The following is a 15,468-nucleotide window of genomic DNA, read 5'->3' as shown; positions in this document are numbered from 1 at the left end:
GAATGTTGTTATTACTTAAGGTGTAACATTTACATAGATAACACTTGTATTTACAATAAATATTAAATATATTTTATTTTTGAATAAGTTACATATACGTCCAAGTATATGTTTATCCTACATTTTATTTTTTTTTTATAAATGGTTCAATAATTACTGTTTTAAAAACACGTTTTATATTATCATGTTCTTAAACTGTTGACGTTTTTCGGGTTAGTAAGAGTATTTTTTTTACTTTCTAGCACAGCCATGAGGCAAAACTGTAATATTTAAGGATGTGAAACAAGAAAGTTAAAAAGTGTAGATATGTGTATTAATCCTGGAGGACAAAGTTCTACGACTAATCTGACTTTGGATTATTATCTCTTGTAGAGTTTTTAGATACTACTTGAAACTTTTGTAGTGGTTTAGAGTAAAATCAATAAATCATTCTAGTCTATCCAGTGTATTATAAGATGAAAACTCTTTATTTGTAAGCATACTTATCTCTTCACGAGCATCACCCTGAGTTTGTGTAATATATATATACTTTGTTTATCAAGTATCATTTCCATCCGGAAATTTTGACTCATAGGTCGCGAGACTAGTACAAACATCTTAAATAAACTTGAAGTAAAACCTTCTTATTCTACGCAATAAAGTTAATGCATGGATGTAATGAGAACGTTTCTCATTGCGGGCCTGTCATGAGCAGTTATGGCATTCGACTCGCAATGTTAAGATCGCGGGTTCAAATCCACATCATACCAAGCATGCTCGCTCTTTCAGCTGTAGGAGCGTTATAAACCCACTATCAGTCCTACTATTTGTTGGTAAAAGAATAGTCCAAGAGATGGTGGTGACGTCTGGTTGCCTTCCCTTCTAATCATACGCTGCTACATTAAGAACGGCTAGCACAGCTAGCCCTCGTTTACCTTTCTTCGAAATTTAAAACAAACGCATTCTCACTATGTGAACAGCATATTACGAAACTGTTATTTATGATGCACATTACAATGTAACATAATATATATGTGTGTGTACAGCAACTTGGAATTCACGTTGGTCGAAAATCTGTCAAATAAATAAGCAATAAATTTGAGTTTTATTAAAGAATAGTACTGAAATTAGTACTTAAAAAGTCATAAGTCATTATATGTTGATTATGTAAATAACGCGACATCACTAAAAGAAGCTATCAGACCAGAAATCAATATTTTTATCAAAAAAGCAAATTGACGCAAACGGTATTTCCGATTTAAAATAATATATAAGATTTTGTTTTAAAAAAAGAATATATGAACATTATATACACTTTTTACAGTCCTCTGTTTAATCAACGATAAGTTTTTAGGACTTAAAGGCGAAAACGAGAGGTTTGATTCTTTGCAATTGATGGCGTGGAAATCGCACTCTGTAAAGCTTCACGTTGGAACAAACAGAAATCTAGGTACTTTTCACGGTTAATTTGTTGTGTTTTTTATTCTTATAACTATATATGAAGAAGTAGAGATTTATGTAAATATAATTATAAGTTATTCAATTTTTATACACATAGAATTTAAGATCCATTGTAAAGTTAACTTGGATATGAAAAATTAAGCTAATGAAACAGCAGTACATGATAATTTCATGTGAGTAGTTCTAATGACAACAAAAGATTTCGTAAGCCGGCTTAATACAGGCGCACTTTGTTTTAAACTAAACCTGAATTAGGAACTGTTTTATATGTAAGTTGATTTAGGAAAAAATCCGACTTGTTTATTTTTGTTTGTTTTTTGTAACTTACTTATCCACTTAAATAAGAGTTGAATAACCCTTTTAAAGAGGAAATTGGTAAATCAACCGAATGGCTTTTCTATTAAAGGCATGAGAACTTATTTTACTTTTAATAGTAGGTTAGGACCCGAACAACTGTATTACCAATTGAGATAAGATTGCTAGAAAGTGCAGCTTGGAGTGGCCCTCAGTGGCACAGTGGTATGTTTGCGGACTTATACACTAAAAATAGGGTTTCGATACCCGTGGTGGACAGAGCACAGATAGCCCATTGTGTAGCTTTGTGCTTAATTCTAAACAGACAAACAAAGCAGCTTGAATTGAGGTTTCAAGCACGGGATGGTAGAGTACAGTATGTTTTGCCTGGGATTCTTTAGTCTTTTATTTCTACCAAAGTCATCATTAGTAAGTCATTCATCATCCATAGTAACCTACCTTACCAAGAGTTAAAGCCTCACTTGAAATTCACGGCTTTGTAAGTACAGATTATATTTTTAAATGTTAGTAGTCAAACTTGATAGTTTTGTATAATACGTTTTACATTCATATGGTTTTTTTCAGTAGACAAACATTACAACAGCAAAGTTTAAACGAATTACGTTATTTAATGGAAAATTTTCACTTTCGTTCTGTTTGTTTGTTTGTTTTTTATTTTTGCGCAAAGTTAAACGAGGACTATCTGCGCTAGCCGTCACTAATTTAGCAGTGTAAAATTAGAGGGAAGGTAGCTAGTCATCACTACCCAACGCCAGCTCTTGGGATATTTTTTCACCAACGAATAGTGTGACTGACTGTCACATTATAACGCCCCCATGGCTGAAAGGGCGAGTATGTTTGGTGTGACGGTGATTCGAACTCGCAACTCTCGGATTACGAGTCGAGTGCCTTAACCACCTGGCCGTGTCGGGCGTTTCTTTCGTTCTCCTTTCGCAATTACTTTTATTATGAGTGTGTGTGTTTTCTTAAAGCAAAGCTACATCAGGTTATCTGCTCAGTTTATCAAGGGGAATCGAACCCCTGATTTTAGCGTTATAAATTAATAGGTTTACCTCTGTACCCTCGGGGGACTTTTATTATGAAGTAATACACATAAAACGTAAAGTTAATCGTTTTACTTAGAATAAAGTCACAATAAAAAACTAATTAACAATTACAAAAATGCTTGATGTCAATTCAAATTAAGTTGAATAAATGGAGTACATTAGCTTTATCATACTCTTATAATAATTGTGAAAGAAATATTAAAAGATTAACGGATAAGTTATACAATATAGATACAATTAATAATACGTAGATTCTAAAATTTCTAACTGTTCAAACAAGTATAAGATTATTAATTGCTTAACATTTATTTTCCTGAATAAATGATACTATTCAATTTATATAGTGCATATTGGTGTATAAAAGGCATTTTAATAGTAGTAATAAACAACTTTATAATATCCAGTTTGTTAATTTTCTTTAATTGGATACTCAACGTTTCGTTTTAATACTTCTTCTGAAACGATCGACTAAAATACAAACCTTGACTGGCAATACAATGCTTCAATATAGATAAATAAATAAATGATATATAATTACTAGACAGATGTATTTTGGACGATATTACTTACTTCATTATTCATTCACATGTAGAATGAAGAAAACTGAATACACACATATGAAGCTGTTTTCCTCTTTAATATAAATTGTAAGCGCTTCAAAAGGATAATACAAGTAAAGAAATACTGAAAGTAGCATTAAAATATAAGACGTGTTGAACCCATGATGTTAAGTCAGCTATATAAGTTAGTTGACTACTGATCATGAATGGAGTAGGTATTATTTGAACGTTACGTGTATGTCTTTTGATTTCAGATCATGCAATGGAAAGGTATAGCAAAAGCAGCTCACAAAAAAAAAAAAAAGCAATGAGCTATGTGTGTGTGTGTATTTTGGCATTCGCCCTGTCATTCAGCTGAACAAACATCTTATTTACCTTCCACTTGCCCCACTTCCCCTAGTGGCACGTTGGTATAGTGTATACTGGTATTTTTGGTGTGCAATGGCTTTCCACTGTTGATATAATTTTATTAACTTTGCTTGTGGACTGCCCCCAATGACACAGGGGTATGCTTACAGATTAACAACAATATAAATTGGGTTTCGATACCCGTGGCGGGTAGAGGTGAGATAGCTTTTTGTGTAGCTTTCTGCTTAATAACAAACAACAACCCGCTGTTGATGGAAGTAGACCAAATTCTACAATCAGATTTGTTACGAAGGTTTGCATAATCTGTACTTGTGAAGTAAAAAACGTTGAGTGATTTATCATAGAAATACATAAAATAACAAAAAGAAACAGATTACTTCAATTTTGAAATTTATACATATGTATAAATGTACTTTTGCCTTAGTCTACGTTAGTTGTATGCATTTATTTCTGTAATCAGGTGTTATTCTAACGTAGCTCACTATTACGTGTAAAAAATTATTTCGATTTCATTACTTTATTTGCTTTTTGATTTTTAAAATGATAAGATAATGGCAAATGCATCAGATACGCAGCTGATTTGTTGATATACTATAAATATAAACAAGTATAGAAGTTAAACGCTAAATATGATCCTGAATAGTTACAATATATTAGCTTAATGTAGTACCAATATTCTTCGAATTATAAATATATGAAGGAAAACCATTATTCTTGTATAAGTGTTTGATAAGAAGTATACTTTTAAAATTTCATAAGCACCACTCAATTGATAAGGAATTAAGATCGTGATATTTATACAATCCTGTGTGTGTATTTTCTTATAGCAAAGCCACATCAAGCTATCTGCTGAGTCCACCGAGAGGAATCGAACTTCTGATTTTAGTGTTGTATATCCGTACGGGGGGAACTTTATACATTCGTGAATCGTTGTTGTTACATTCTTACAACTACTCGTTAAATACTTTCATAGATACTCTACAATACACTATATAGTTAAGGCCACTTCAGCTTTCGGCTTTTAAATAGCATAAGAGTTAGCAAAGGAGTATAGCTCTTGCATGAAATATGTGGCTTTCTTAAAGGAAGTTATTTTGTGTTTGTTGTACAATATTACACTTTATAACAATTGTAAAAACACTGTTATATAAACGATATTACCTCTTGACAACAATTGAATAAAATATTTCTTAATTGTCATTAGTGACTCGTAATCCGAGGGTCACGGGTTTGAATCCCCGTCGCACTAACCATGCTCGTCCTATCAGCCTTGGGGGCGTTATAATGTGACAGTCAATCCCACTATTCTTTGATAAAAGAGTAGCCCAAGAGTTAGTGGTGGGTGGTGATGACTAGCTGTCTTCCCTCTAGTCTTACATTGCTAAATTAGGGACAACTAGCACAGATAGCCCTTGAGTAGCTTTGCGCGAAATTCAAAACAAACAAGCAAAGAATTGTCATCAGTTTATAAATTACAGTATGTGTTGTTATATCTGGTAAGAAGTAAATTAGTTCTGATTTTGTTTTAAATTATGTTTTTAAGAAGTAAAACATCTGCAACATCACATGGTGAACTGAGATAAGAGTGTTATTAGCGACACTTTGTATTTAATATAATGTTTGACTTTACGGACTTCGGTTATAAGCTAATAGTAACCTAAACTACAGCAGTAAAACTAGTGAACAATTAGTAATACGTTTCAGTTCAGGTACTTCTGTTTTTTCAATTAATATATTGTACATTAACTAATTAAAATACACAATTGCTTCACGTTAAGTTAGCTTTATACAAAATATTCTATGATAGTTTTCGGCACAACAAAACTAACACTTGAGAAATTACTTAGTATAAATGTATTAAAGCATCAAGAAAATTTAAAACTTACAAAAGTTATTTTGTTTACAAATGAGACGATTTTTAAAAATTTTCTGCTTCAACAGGCGGAAAATATCACATATAACTCATTTTTTGCGTAAATTATGGAATTATTGTTGAATCAGCCAAAATATTTTATTAATAATAAAAATTACGAATATTGGATACTGTTCTGAAGTTTGCACGTGTAATTTGTTAAAGAAATGGTACAGGAATCAATATTTTTTAAAGTATGTCTCTACTGGTTATAGCATTTGTTAATATTTAATATTACAAAATTAAGGCGTCACTCATTTTACGTAGTAAGTCTAAATACAGCGACGAATTCTATGAATAAAGATTAATTTAACAAAGTCTTAATGATACAAGGCCTATTATATTATAGTATATTCTATAGGAGAACATGTAAAAGTTGGACAAAGGAAGAATGCCAGTAAATTATATTAAAAATTAATTTTAAAAATAAGTACATGAGTAAAGATCTCTGTTATCTGGAACTTAAAAAAAGTTCAGATAATTTCAATAAAGCGATTTAAGTGTTAAGCCAGTATCCAAATAAAAAATTGTCTCTTGCTCTCGGCAAAACTGACATGCATGTCTTTCGTAATTGTTATTTTTCGCAGATGCGTTATAAGAATAACGGTCAATACCACTATTCAATTAATAGCTCAAGAAATGGCGATGGATGCTGTTGGCTATCTGCCTTTCCTTTAACATATCAGTTCAAAATTAGAGAGGGTTTGTTAAGGTAGTCCTTTTGTAGACTTGTATAAATACACATATACGTATATGAATATGTACATATATATGCAAATTAGTTTTAGTGTATAAATCTAACGCATCACTAAGCTAAAAAGCTGATAGAGCTAAACTTAGTGGTATATCCCGGCAGTGAGAACTGCAGATAACTCATTGAACAGCTTTAACCGTAACCCCAGCTCCCCGCTGATACAATGGCAAGTCTTTAGATTTACAACACTACACTCAGCGGTTCGATTCCCCTCGGTGAACTCACTAGATAGCTCAATGTGGCTTTGCTATAAGAAAACACACACACACCTTAACACACAAAAAATCTTCAAAAATATTTCAAAATGTGCTTTATATTTACCTGAACGCTGATTTTTATGTTGCTCTTTATTTTTTTCTGACCTCAATTCTTGTAAGTAATTGAAGAAATGTCTGTTTAGTGGGATGGTCTGGTGAAGAGTTTACACAGTTACAAAGTAATAATAAAATGTAAACAGTATTTATATGTTTAAGAAAAGCAGAAAAATAAAACTGATGGCGTTGGTTAAGAGAAAAAAGTTCTTAACGTCGCAGTGAATTTTGTATACGATTACAGTAACTAATGAACTTTGTGGTCAGTGTTTGATGAGAGTCGTATCTAAATTATGTCTTTCAACTAAACGTATGATTTTAGCTGAGTGGAATTAGTGTAGTACAGGAATAGACATTAATGCATGCATGGTTTGAATTTACAGTCGCCGGCATTTTCGTGTTACTCTTTTAACAGCCGAGCATAGGAGAGTCATAAATAATACTTAGTTTCAGCAGTTGGACATGGGTATGTAGGTCCTTTTATTTGGAGAACGGTCCTTATAAAAAACAGGTGACGCAACTCTTGGTTCTAGTTTTAAATCTTTAAGACGCTAACAATGTCGTGAAGGTAAATGTCAAATGTTTATAGCATTCATAGCTTTCTGAAATTAAAATATTGTACATATGTCGTTGTTTAACATGGCATCCAGCAACTCTCGATCTTTCGGAATGATGTTTCAGTTAACAGTCATTCACAATAGTTTAGTTTATGAGTAAAAATGTTCATTACATTAGTTAAGATTATCCTAAGATTAATAAAAGATTATTATTATTAATAAGATTAATATAAGATTATTTAAGATTAATAAAAAATATTTTCCGGACTGTAATTATGCATTTAAAACATGAAGAAACTAACAAGAAGCACATCGAAAAAAATAAACACAAACAAAACGTTCCAAAACTAAATATCATTTTATCTTTTTAAGTACTTATTTTTAAGTACTATGTTTTATCACAATGATACAATAGAGACAGTGCAAATCAACTGGATTTGATTTTATTATAGAATATTACCTTTTATTGTTTTGCTTCAAAGAATGTTTTGTCGAAATTCCAGTTTTATTAAAGTTACAAAGTTTCAAAAATATTTCTTAGGCTGAGAAGTTGTCTATAAAACCGCAATATTTTCAATAAAAACTTATTTTTCAGTATATTCTAATCTTTTCCAGTTACTTATTAGGTGTAGAATGGTAAGAAGCGTATCCTTCCTACTTTTATCGACAATTGTATCACTCAGTTTTTGGCAATAACAAACTAAATGAATTAAAATGCTGGTTTTGTGCTAATCTAACATTAGTTCAAGCTATTCAACATTTACCAAGTATTGATAGATAACAGATTAAACTGGAAGAAATGTGTACTATAAAAGGGTAAATAACCAAAAAACATCACATTCATTATCATTAATATAATTAATTTACTTTTTATTTTTTGTAGTTATCTTTCCAGCGTCAGATGTATTACAAGTTCGATACGTTTGATACCATATAAATGGGATATGAAGTTCGGGATACTTATATTTAACCATGGGCGGGTGTATCCCTGCTCAATATTTCGGTATATCATACCACTAAAAGATGTGCACCCTACACTGTTCACTGTATGTTATACCACCAGGGGTTATATACCGGATTTATATTATCTGGACCTGTGTTCTTTGATGTTCGTGATAGCTTTAAGAGAGGTTACGTTCTGTACGTTGCATTACAAAGCATGCATCTCGTTTGCATAATTTCTTAGGGTGGTTGGCTTGAAAAGGCGGAGGGATACGGTCTAAGTGTGTTTGACAAATGTCCGTAGTTGACAGGTGGTTTTCAAGGGGAAAACTTTGCTTTCCCATCCCCTGGCGGCCCTAACCTTATCTCCGTGAGACAAGTATAATTTCTAGCCGGGTCTGCTCGGCTATGCTCAAGTGAAAGCCTCAGTAATGTCAACTAATGACGTTTTGTTCAATCATGCAGCAGACACAGGTCCATTAGGCCCACTGCTTGCATCAAGGCAGTTTACAAGAGGTTGTATTAAGCTTAGAAAGAAAATTGGTGCATGGGCATCACTGCGAGTATTACGTCGCGAAGCCTGTTATTTCCTAAGATTGTGAATAATGCATGAAACGCAAGTTACATGTGTAGACAATCGGTCTTTTTTTTATTATAGCTAAGAGACCAATTTAGATTACGGGAATTCTTACAAGCCAGAAACAGACATTAAATGTTTTTTTCTTTATAGTTGCTAACTTAAGCTCTAAAATATATAGATTTTGCAGCATCTATTTAAAGAGATCATTATATAAGGGTGAAAGAATAATACATGTTTGGTTTCTTAATTTTTATTTTTCTATTTTTTTCATTTTACATGAAAGTATCAGTTTTAGAATGCAGGTTCTAAATTAGTGCTAAGATTCTTGTTTGAAATACATTAACAAGCATCCATAAAATAAATTATTTAACTGTGTTGATATTAAGCATTTTGTGCAAAGTTTCATTCTTAAACAGTATAAAGTGTATGTTTATTTCTAAGTTTCCCGATTTATTATGCTTCAAAGTTTTACCTTGAAAGAGAAGCTATGATTGGTATTAAATGTTTTAAAACAAATAAATTACAATGTTTATACTTTTGTAATAAGTTTAATATATTATAGTCAACAGAAAATTCGTCCTAATAATTATAAAGTATTTAACTGAAAATTACAAGTCCAACTCAGTGATAGTATTTAAGCTCTTCGTATTGTATAAATACATTAAGTATATATAAATTTCCAAATATGTTTCTCTAATAATAGAAGTAAAACTGTACCTTATAAAACTTCTCTAAGCTCAAGCCATAATTTATTTTCTATTACAATACACTACTATAAAAGTTGCATAATTTTTTTTAATGTTAAATATTGTTGAATTTCGCGCAAAGCTACACGAGGGCTATTCTGCGCTAACGTCCCTAATTTAGCAGTGTTAGACTAGAGGGAAGGAAACTAGTCATCACCATCAACCACCCCTCTAGGGCTACCTTTTTACCAACGAATAGTGGGATTGATCGTAACTTATAACGCCCCCACGGCTGAAAGGGCGAGCATGTTTGGTGCGACCGGGATTCGAACTCGCGATTACCAGAGTCGAGTGTCTTATTCATCTGGCCATGCCGGGCGGTCTTTGTTTGTGAATAAATCGTTAGCAACGCGGGGTGTTTATTGGAAATACTTGCATATTGTTTAGGATTAATAAATAATGCTCGTTCGATGATATATACGTACATATATGCATATATCTATCTATATATATGTAGAAAGAAAAGGAAAAAGAAATATACACACACATGTATTATCTTCCTACATGTTTTCATAAGAAATAAAGAAAAGGCTATAAGAATCCTCCCTGATCACTAATGTATATTAAGAAACCTTTGGTTGTCCTAAGGATAAACATTTAAGTTGTGAACATTTCCATGCTAAATTCATATCTCCAGCATCCATTTCAACAAATGCACAACCTTCTCCTAAGAATTTCCAAATGTAGCTAACATTTCTATACCACATAGATTTATCTTTTTTGTTTTCTATCAAACCGTAGTGTTTCACGTATTATTTGTAGACTGTCTTATATATATATATCCAATTGTTAAACCATAATTCTTCATAGGCAAGGTATGTTATTGTTTATACCCCACAGGTGGCTAATGTGTAACATAGAATTTCATGACATATCAACTCCAGTATTATCTCCACCAACTTTTTCTAATTATTCAGGTAAAAATTCTACCCAGCCTGCTTACAAACTATCGAAAAACATGGCCAAACCAAAGACATGTATAATTATAGGACCTGTAATCACAACAAATTATAATTGAAGACAATTTCGATGTTGTAAACCCAAGTTCAATCGAAATATAAAATATGGTCTAGTGATACCATGCACATTGTTCTGTAGCGATTGCAGAAATCTCCCATAAATAACAAACTAACAATGAGTATTAACACTCAGGGGCTGTGGGCATAATAAATAAATAGTTTTCAATACACTGCTCTTTAGAGACACTCCGATCTCAAACAGTTGTGTTTTACTTCTATGTTGGTATAACGTATGACCATGACCTTACATATTTCATTTTTCAGCCTACAAGAGCCCCTTGACATCTAAAAGACGTCTTTAATAGCTGATATCAATAACAGCAAGAGAGTTTGATGGATGAAAAGAGCCGTGTACCGACATAGTGATGTTAAATCAAAACACCTTACCAAACCTTGCTTGTGAAAGACAAGAAACTATATATTAATTTTTTTTTTATAATACCAGTTTGAAGGCTTGGACAAGGCACGTGCTTGTTCTGCCTCCTGTCTCTCCTATTGACCAAAAGTTAATTGTCTGTCACGAGCAAGTGGATGTTCGTAGGAAAGGCTCTTTCCAATAACTAAACATTACTGAATATACCCATTACGACAAAAATATCAATAAATAACTTAAGAACTCCTGAAAGTATTAAATATGGATTTATTTTATTCTGTAACAGAAACTAGATGAGTAAATCGTCTCAATATTTGTTGTTGTTTTTGTCAAATATAAAAATATATATCCCATATTCGACCATGGCCCCACTTAGATTTGTTCATTGAATTCTACTTTAAGTTAAAAATTCAAAGGTAAATTGCTTAAGTAACGACATAAGATATTTACACTCGCTGACCTTGTGATTTAAAGTAAAGATATGCGAATATTTGTCAGTGTTTACTAATTCTGATTGTTAAGTTTCAGTTATATTTTCTTCGTCATCGTTATAAATTGCAAGCGGTTATTTACTTAATCTTTAGGCCTTTAAAATACTAAATTTTATAGAGCCTTTTAAAAGTAATGATAGGCCTAAGAAAAATACTTATGGATTAACTTTGGCGTTTTCATTGCAAAAGTGTTCAACGCTTCGTGCCTATTTTCTAATTCCGTCAACAGTTGGTCACTGATTAGTTCTGGCAGCTCAGATATGCATAAGCCGCGTTTTCTAAACACGTACGTATGAATTACTCATTGTTTGTAGTTAACAAAGCGAGCAGACGAGAAACCCGCTGCTGCGCCCAGGTGGATTTGGACTTCTCTCCACACCGCTGGCGGCCAAAAGCTTTCGTGGCATGCGGCTGTGGGCTGTCACCTTGTTATGAACAAATGAGTTTTGTGTTTTGCCATAGTGTGTGCACTGATGGTATCCTGTTTGTATGTTGTAGCTGACCTTGCTCTCTCTGTCTGTATATATATATTTATATTACTACAATTCTATTTAATGATTCAAACAAATCGGAAAGTCTAACTTCAACCTTTAAATCACCACAGTAAATAATGACCGTGTGAGTATCCTGAATACTTTACTTTCGTAGCTGGATACGTAATGAGACATAGATGTTCAGACTATTCTTTTATGCAACACAAATGTATTGCACATGCATACACAAAGGAAACTGCATACATGTAATAAAGCTTAACACTGCTACAACTTCTCTCTAACAGAATCCCTTGAAATGAAGTATTTTCACTTTGTTTTGATAAATTTAATTCTAATACGCTATTTCCAACGTTTTACAGTTCTCATATTCATGTATAAATACACATCTAAATATATTTTAAGGTTGTTTTTTTATAGAAGAGAAAGACAGATGTTAGTTTTCTTTTGAGCTTTTCTTTGTGCTCGTCATCAGTGTCTATAATAACATTTTTTACTGTGACAAGGTAAGTTTAACAAAACCGCATACATGGAAAAACGCTGTTCTGGCTTAGATTTAAAATTAACCTTTAAAGAAATGAAAAGGTAAATAACATAGTTGCGCTAAAACACACTAACTAATTGTCGTTTCAGCCTTAGGCCTATCTATATCAGATGCTATATGCATAAATGAAAAAAATATATATTATTTTCGAAGTTATATTTTTCTTTCTCTTAACCTATCTCAAAACTAAGTTCAGTAGAAGTGTAATGGTTAGTTACTTTGTCTACTTGAAACATGAATTAAAAATGCATTGAAAAATGGATGTCTCCTCTTTCGTCCGATACACTTAAAAACATTATCAGGATAAAAATGAACTATTTTTATTAAAAACGTATAATGTTATTCATCTGATAACGTCTTTCTTAGTTTTGTTTAAAAGCATGTTCCAACTGCAATACTAAAAGAAAACATATAAATTACTTTAAACACAATACAAAAATAAGTATAAAATACGTAACATATATAAAAAGCCCTTTCAGCAGGCTGGCAGGAATAACTGTCAATCATTTTTCGTACTGTAAATCTTGGGATGAATAGCTACAACCTTATTGATATAGCACTTTGGGTGGGCATAAATATTAAGGCGAAATAATTTGTTACATTGAGTTTATTTTTAATTAAGCACAAGGATACACAATGGACTGTCTGTGTTCTGCTCAATATGGGTATCGAAATCGGATTTTAGCGTTGTTTGTCCGGATATATATACCGCTGTACCACTCGGAACACTGACGTTTCCAGTTACTGTGATGATCTATTTTCGACACTATAATACTTAGAAATACTAACGTAAATTTATTTATTTTTTCTTTACAATATATTGAAATACGAATGAAAATATAATTTGTGCAATATAAGCACTTTTTTTGTAATAATAATAATTTCAGAAATACTAAGTTTTTATTTAATATAATGCCCCTTAGTGGCACAGCAACATGTCTACAGACTTATATTAATATAATCGGGTTTCAATACCCGTGGTGGGTATAACACAAATAGTTTTGAGCTTTACTCAAAACGAACCGTAGTATACAAATAAACTGTCATAATTACTAAAATATATCATCATGTAGGAAAATAGTGGAATTAATATGTGAAAGTTTTTTATACAATATATGATTTATTATGCTTGAAGTGTCGTATTTAAAGTCATGGTACGCCTTTAAAATTCGAAAGAGATATTCTCTATCACGACTGGAAGTGTGATGTTGTAGGTATTAAAAGAACTCATAGTTGTGAACGTTGCAGTGGAAAAAAAAAAAAAAGCTTTAATCTGTAATATTTGGAAATGTTATGGTGTAGAGTAGATACTTCCATTTTATAGTTCCTTGAGCTTCAGAGATAAACTGTCATAAATGTTTGTAAACGAGTACAGTATCAATTGAGACTTGAAATTTTATATTCTAGACAGTAAATTCAGTTATTTGCAAATGTTGTGGTACAAGGTTTTTTTATAATATTTGAAAGTTTAATGGCACTTTGAGCGCTGTGTTTTGGAAGTGGTCATAAGCAATTACATGTGAATAAAACTGAATTATTTGTTGATGTGTGGTGGTATAAAGGACAAGCTATAGCTAGGTTTAAAATTTTCTTTCCCGTTGTATCGAAATTATTGTGATGTATACGATAGGCTGCAATTATTATTTAGGAGGGAAGTGATATAGAAATGAATTGGCATTAGTATTTGATCTTTCAGTGAAGGAAATACTTGGAATATCATGGCTGAGAAATAAAGTTTTATTTATGTGTGGATCTTTCGCATTTATAGGCAAGCTGCTCTTGTTGTTTATATTACTCAAATATCTTTACTCTTTGGAAATGTTATGTACAGCAAAAATGCTGCTGTCTGTGTGTGGGAAGATAGGGTTGCGCTGGATATCTTGTCTTTAACAATAGCAAGCATTTTATTGTGGGGTCTAAATTGTCACTAAGATTTAACAATGATATAGTAATTGATTGTTTGTTTTAAAACAAAGCCACACTGGACAATATGCAGCTTTTACTGCGAAGAATGGAATCTCAGATTTTAGAGTAATAGTTTGTTAGCTTACCGCTGTCCCACGGGGACTCGTAGTGATGTATTGGGATAAAGTGTCATTATTTTAGAGTGTTGTGGTATAATGAACGTGCACCATTATTTGAGGGGCGAGTTGTGTAAAGGTGAACAATTATTAGTATCCAAAGTAGGCGTTGTTTCAGTGTAAACTTGCATTTATGTTCGGAAATAGCATTTCGTAAAAGATAGCTTGTTGTTATTATTCGAGGGTGTAAAGAAGCTCACAATATAAAAGTGGCTTGGGGCAGTACACGATTAGTCTTTATTTTTGGAATACCCTATAAGGTAATTGATAAGTTGTCATTAACTTTGAGAGTTCCTTGGTGTAAGTTTTAAATGTCATTTTGTCTGTTTTATTTAAAAGTATCATGACATTAGAAATATTTTTATCATTGTTATGTGTAGATATTGTATTACGGGAAATATATATCATTAGGATTACAAATTGAATATCGCAAAAACAGATTATATTAGAGTGAAATTTGTTATTTTCTAGAAGGTCATGGTGCGAGTAATAAACAATGAACTTGATACTGTAGTATCATAGTGTTGAATATAAATTATCGTTATCAATTTTAAGATGTTTGAGCAGAAAAATGTTTCCACGTGATACAGTAGATAAAGTGATACAGTGCTTTTTAAATAAACAAAAATGGTGCAACCGATAAATTATTTGAATTATCAAGAGTTTTCAGAATTATGTTGTCACATAGAATAATATATTGTCAGTATTTGAATTTGTGAAAATACGACGATTCATCAATAATTAGGATTGTCTTAGCTCGTTGAATTACTTGTCATAAAAATTTACATAGGTCGTGTTGTGGAGAATGAAATCGACATGAGTATTTGGAAAAGTCCACCTTTCGAAAGCGCGGAAGTTATACAGTTTTGTATTTTTCAGTATGTAGAAATATGCTTTAGGATATCACCCCAGCATTAGGCAAAACTTCAATTAGAAG

At 32.0% G+C, this 15,468-nt stretch overlaps 1 protein-coding gene across 1 annotated transcript in view; it reads left to right on the top strand.

The window, feature by feature from the left end:
- LOC143253223 (cadherin-related tumor suppressor-like) overlaps window positions 1–15,468 on the top strand; it is a 140,345-nt gene that overhangs the window by 6,833 nt on the left and 118,044 nt on the right. The window lies entirely within an intron of this gene.

Source organism: Tachypleus tridentatus, chromosome 6 (assembly GCF_004210375.1).
Source record: "Tachypleus tridentatus isolate NWPU-2018 chromosome 6, ASM421037v1, whole genome shotgun sequence".
In the NCBI taxonomy this organism is placed as follows: domain Eukaryota; kingdom Metazoa; phylum Arthropoda; class Merostomata; order Xiphosura; family Limulidae; genus Tachypleus; species Tachypleus tridentatus.
The sequence above is the reverse complement of the archived record's forward strand: the minus strand, read 5'-3'. Positions and strand labels throughout refer to the sequence as shown.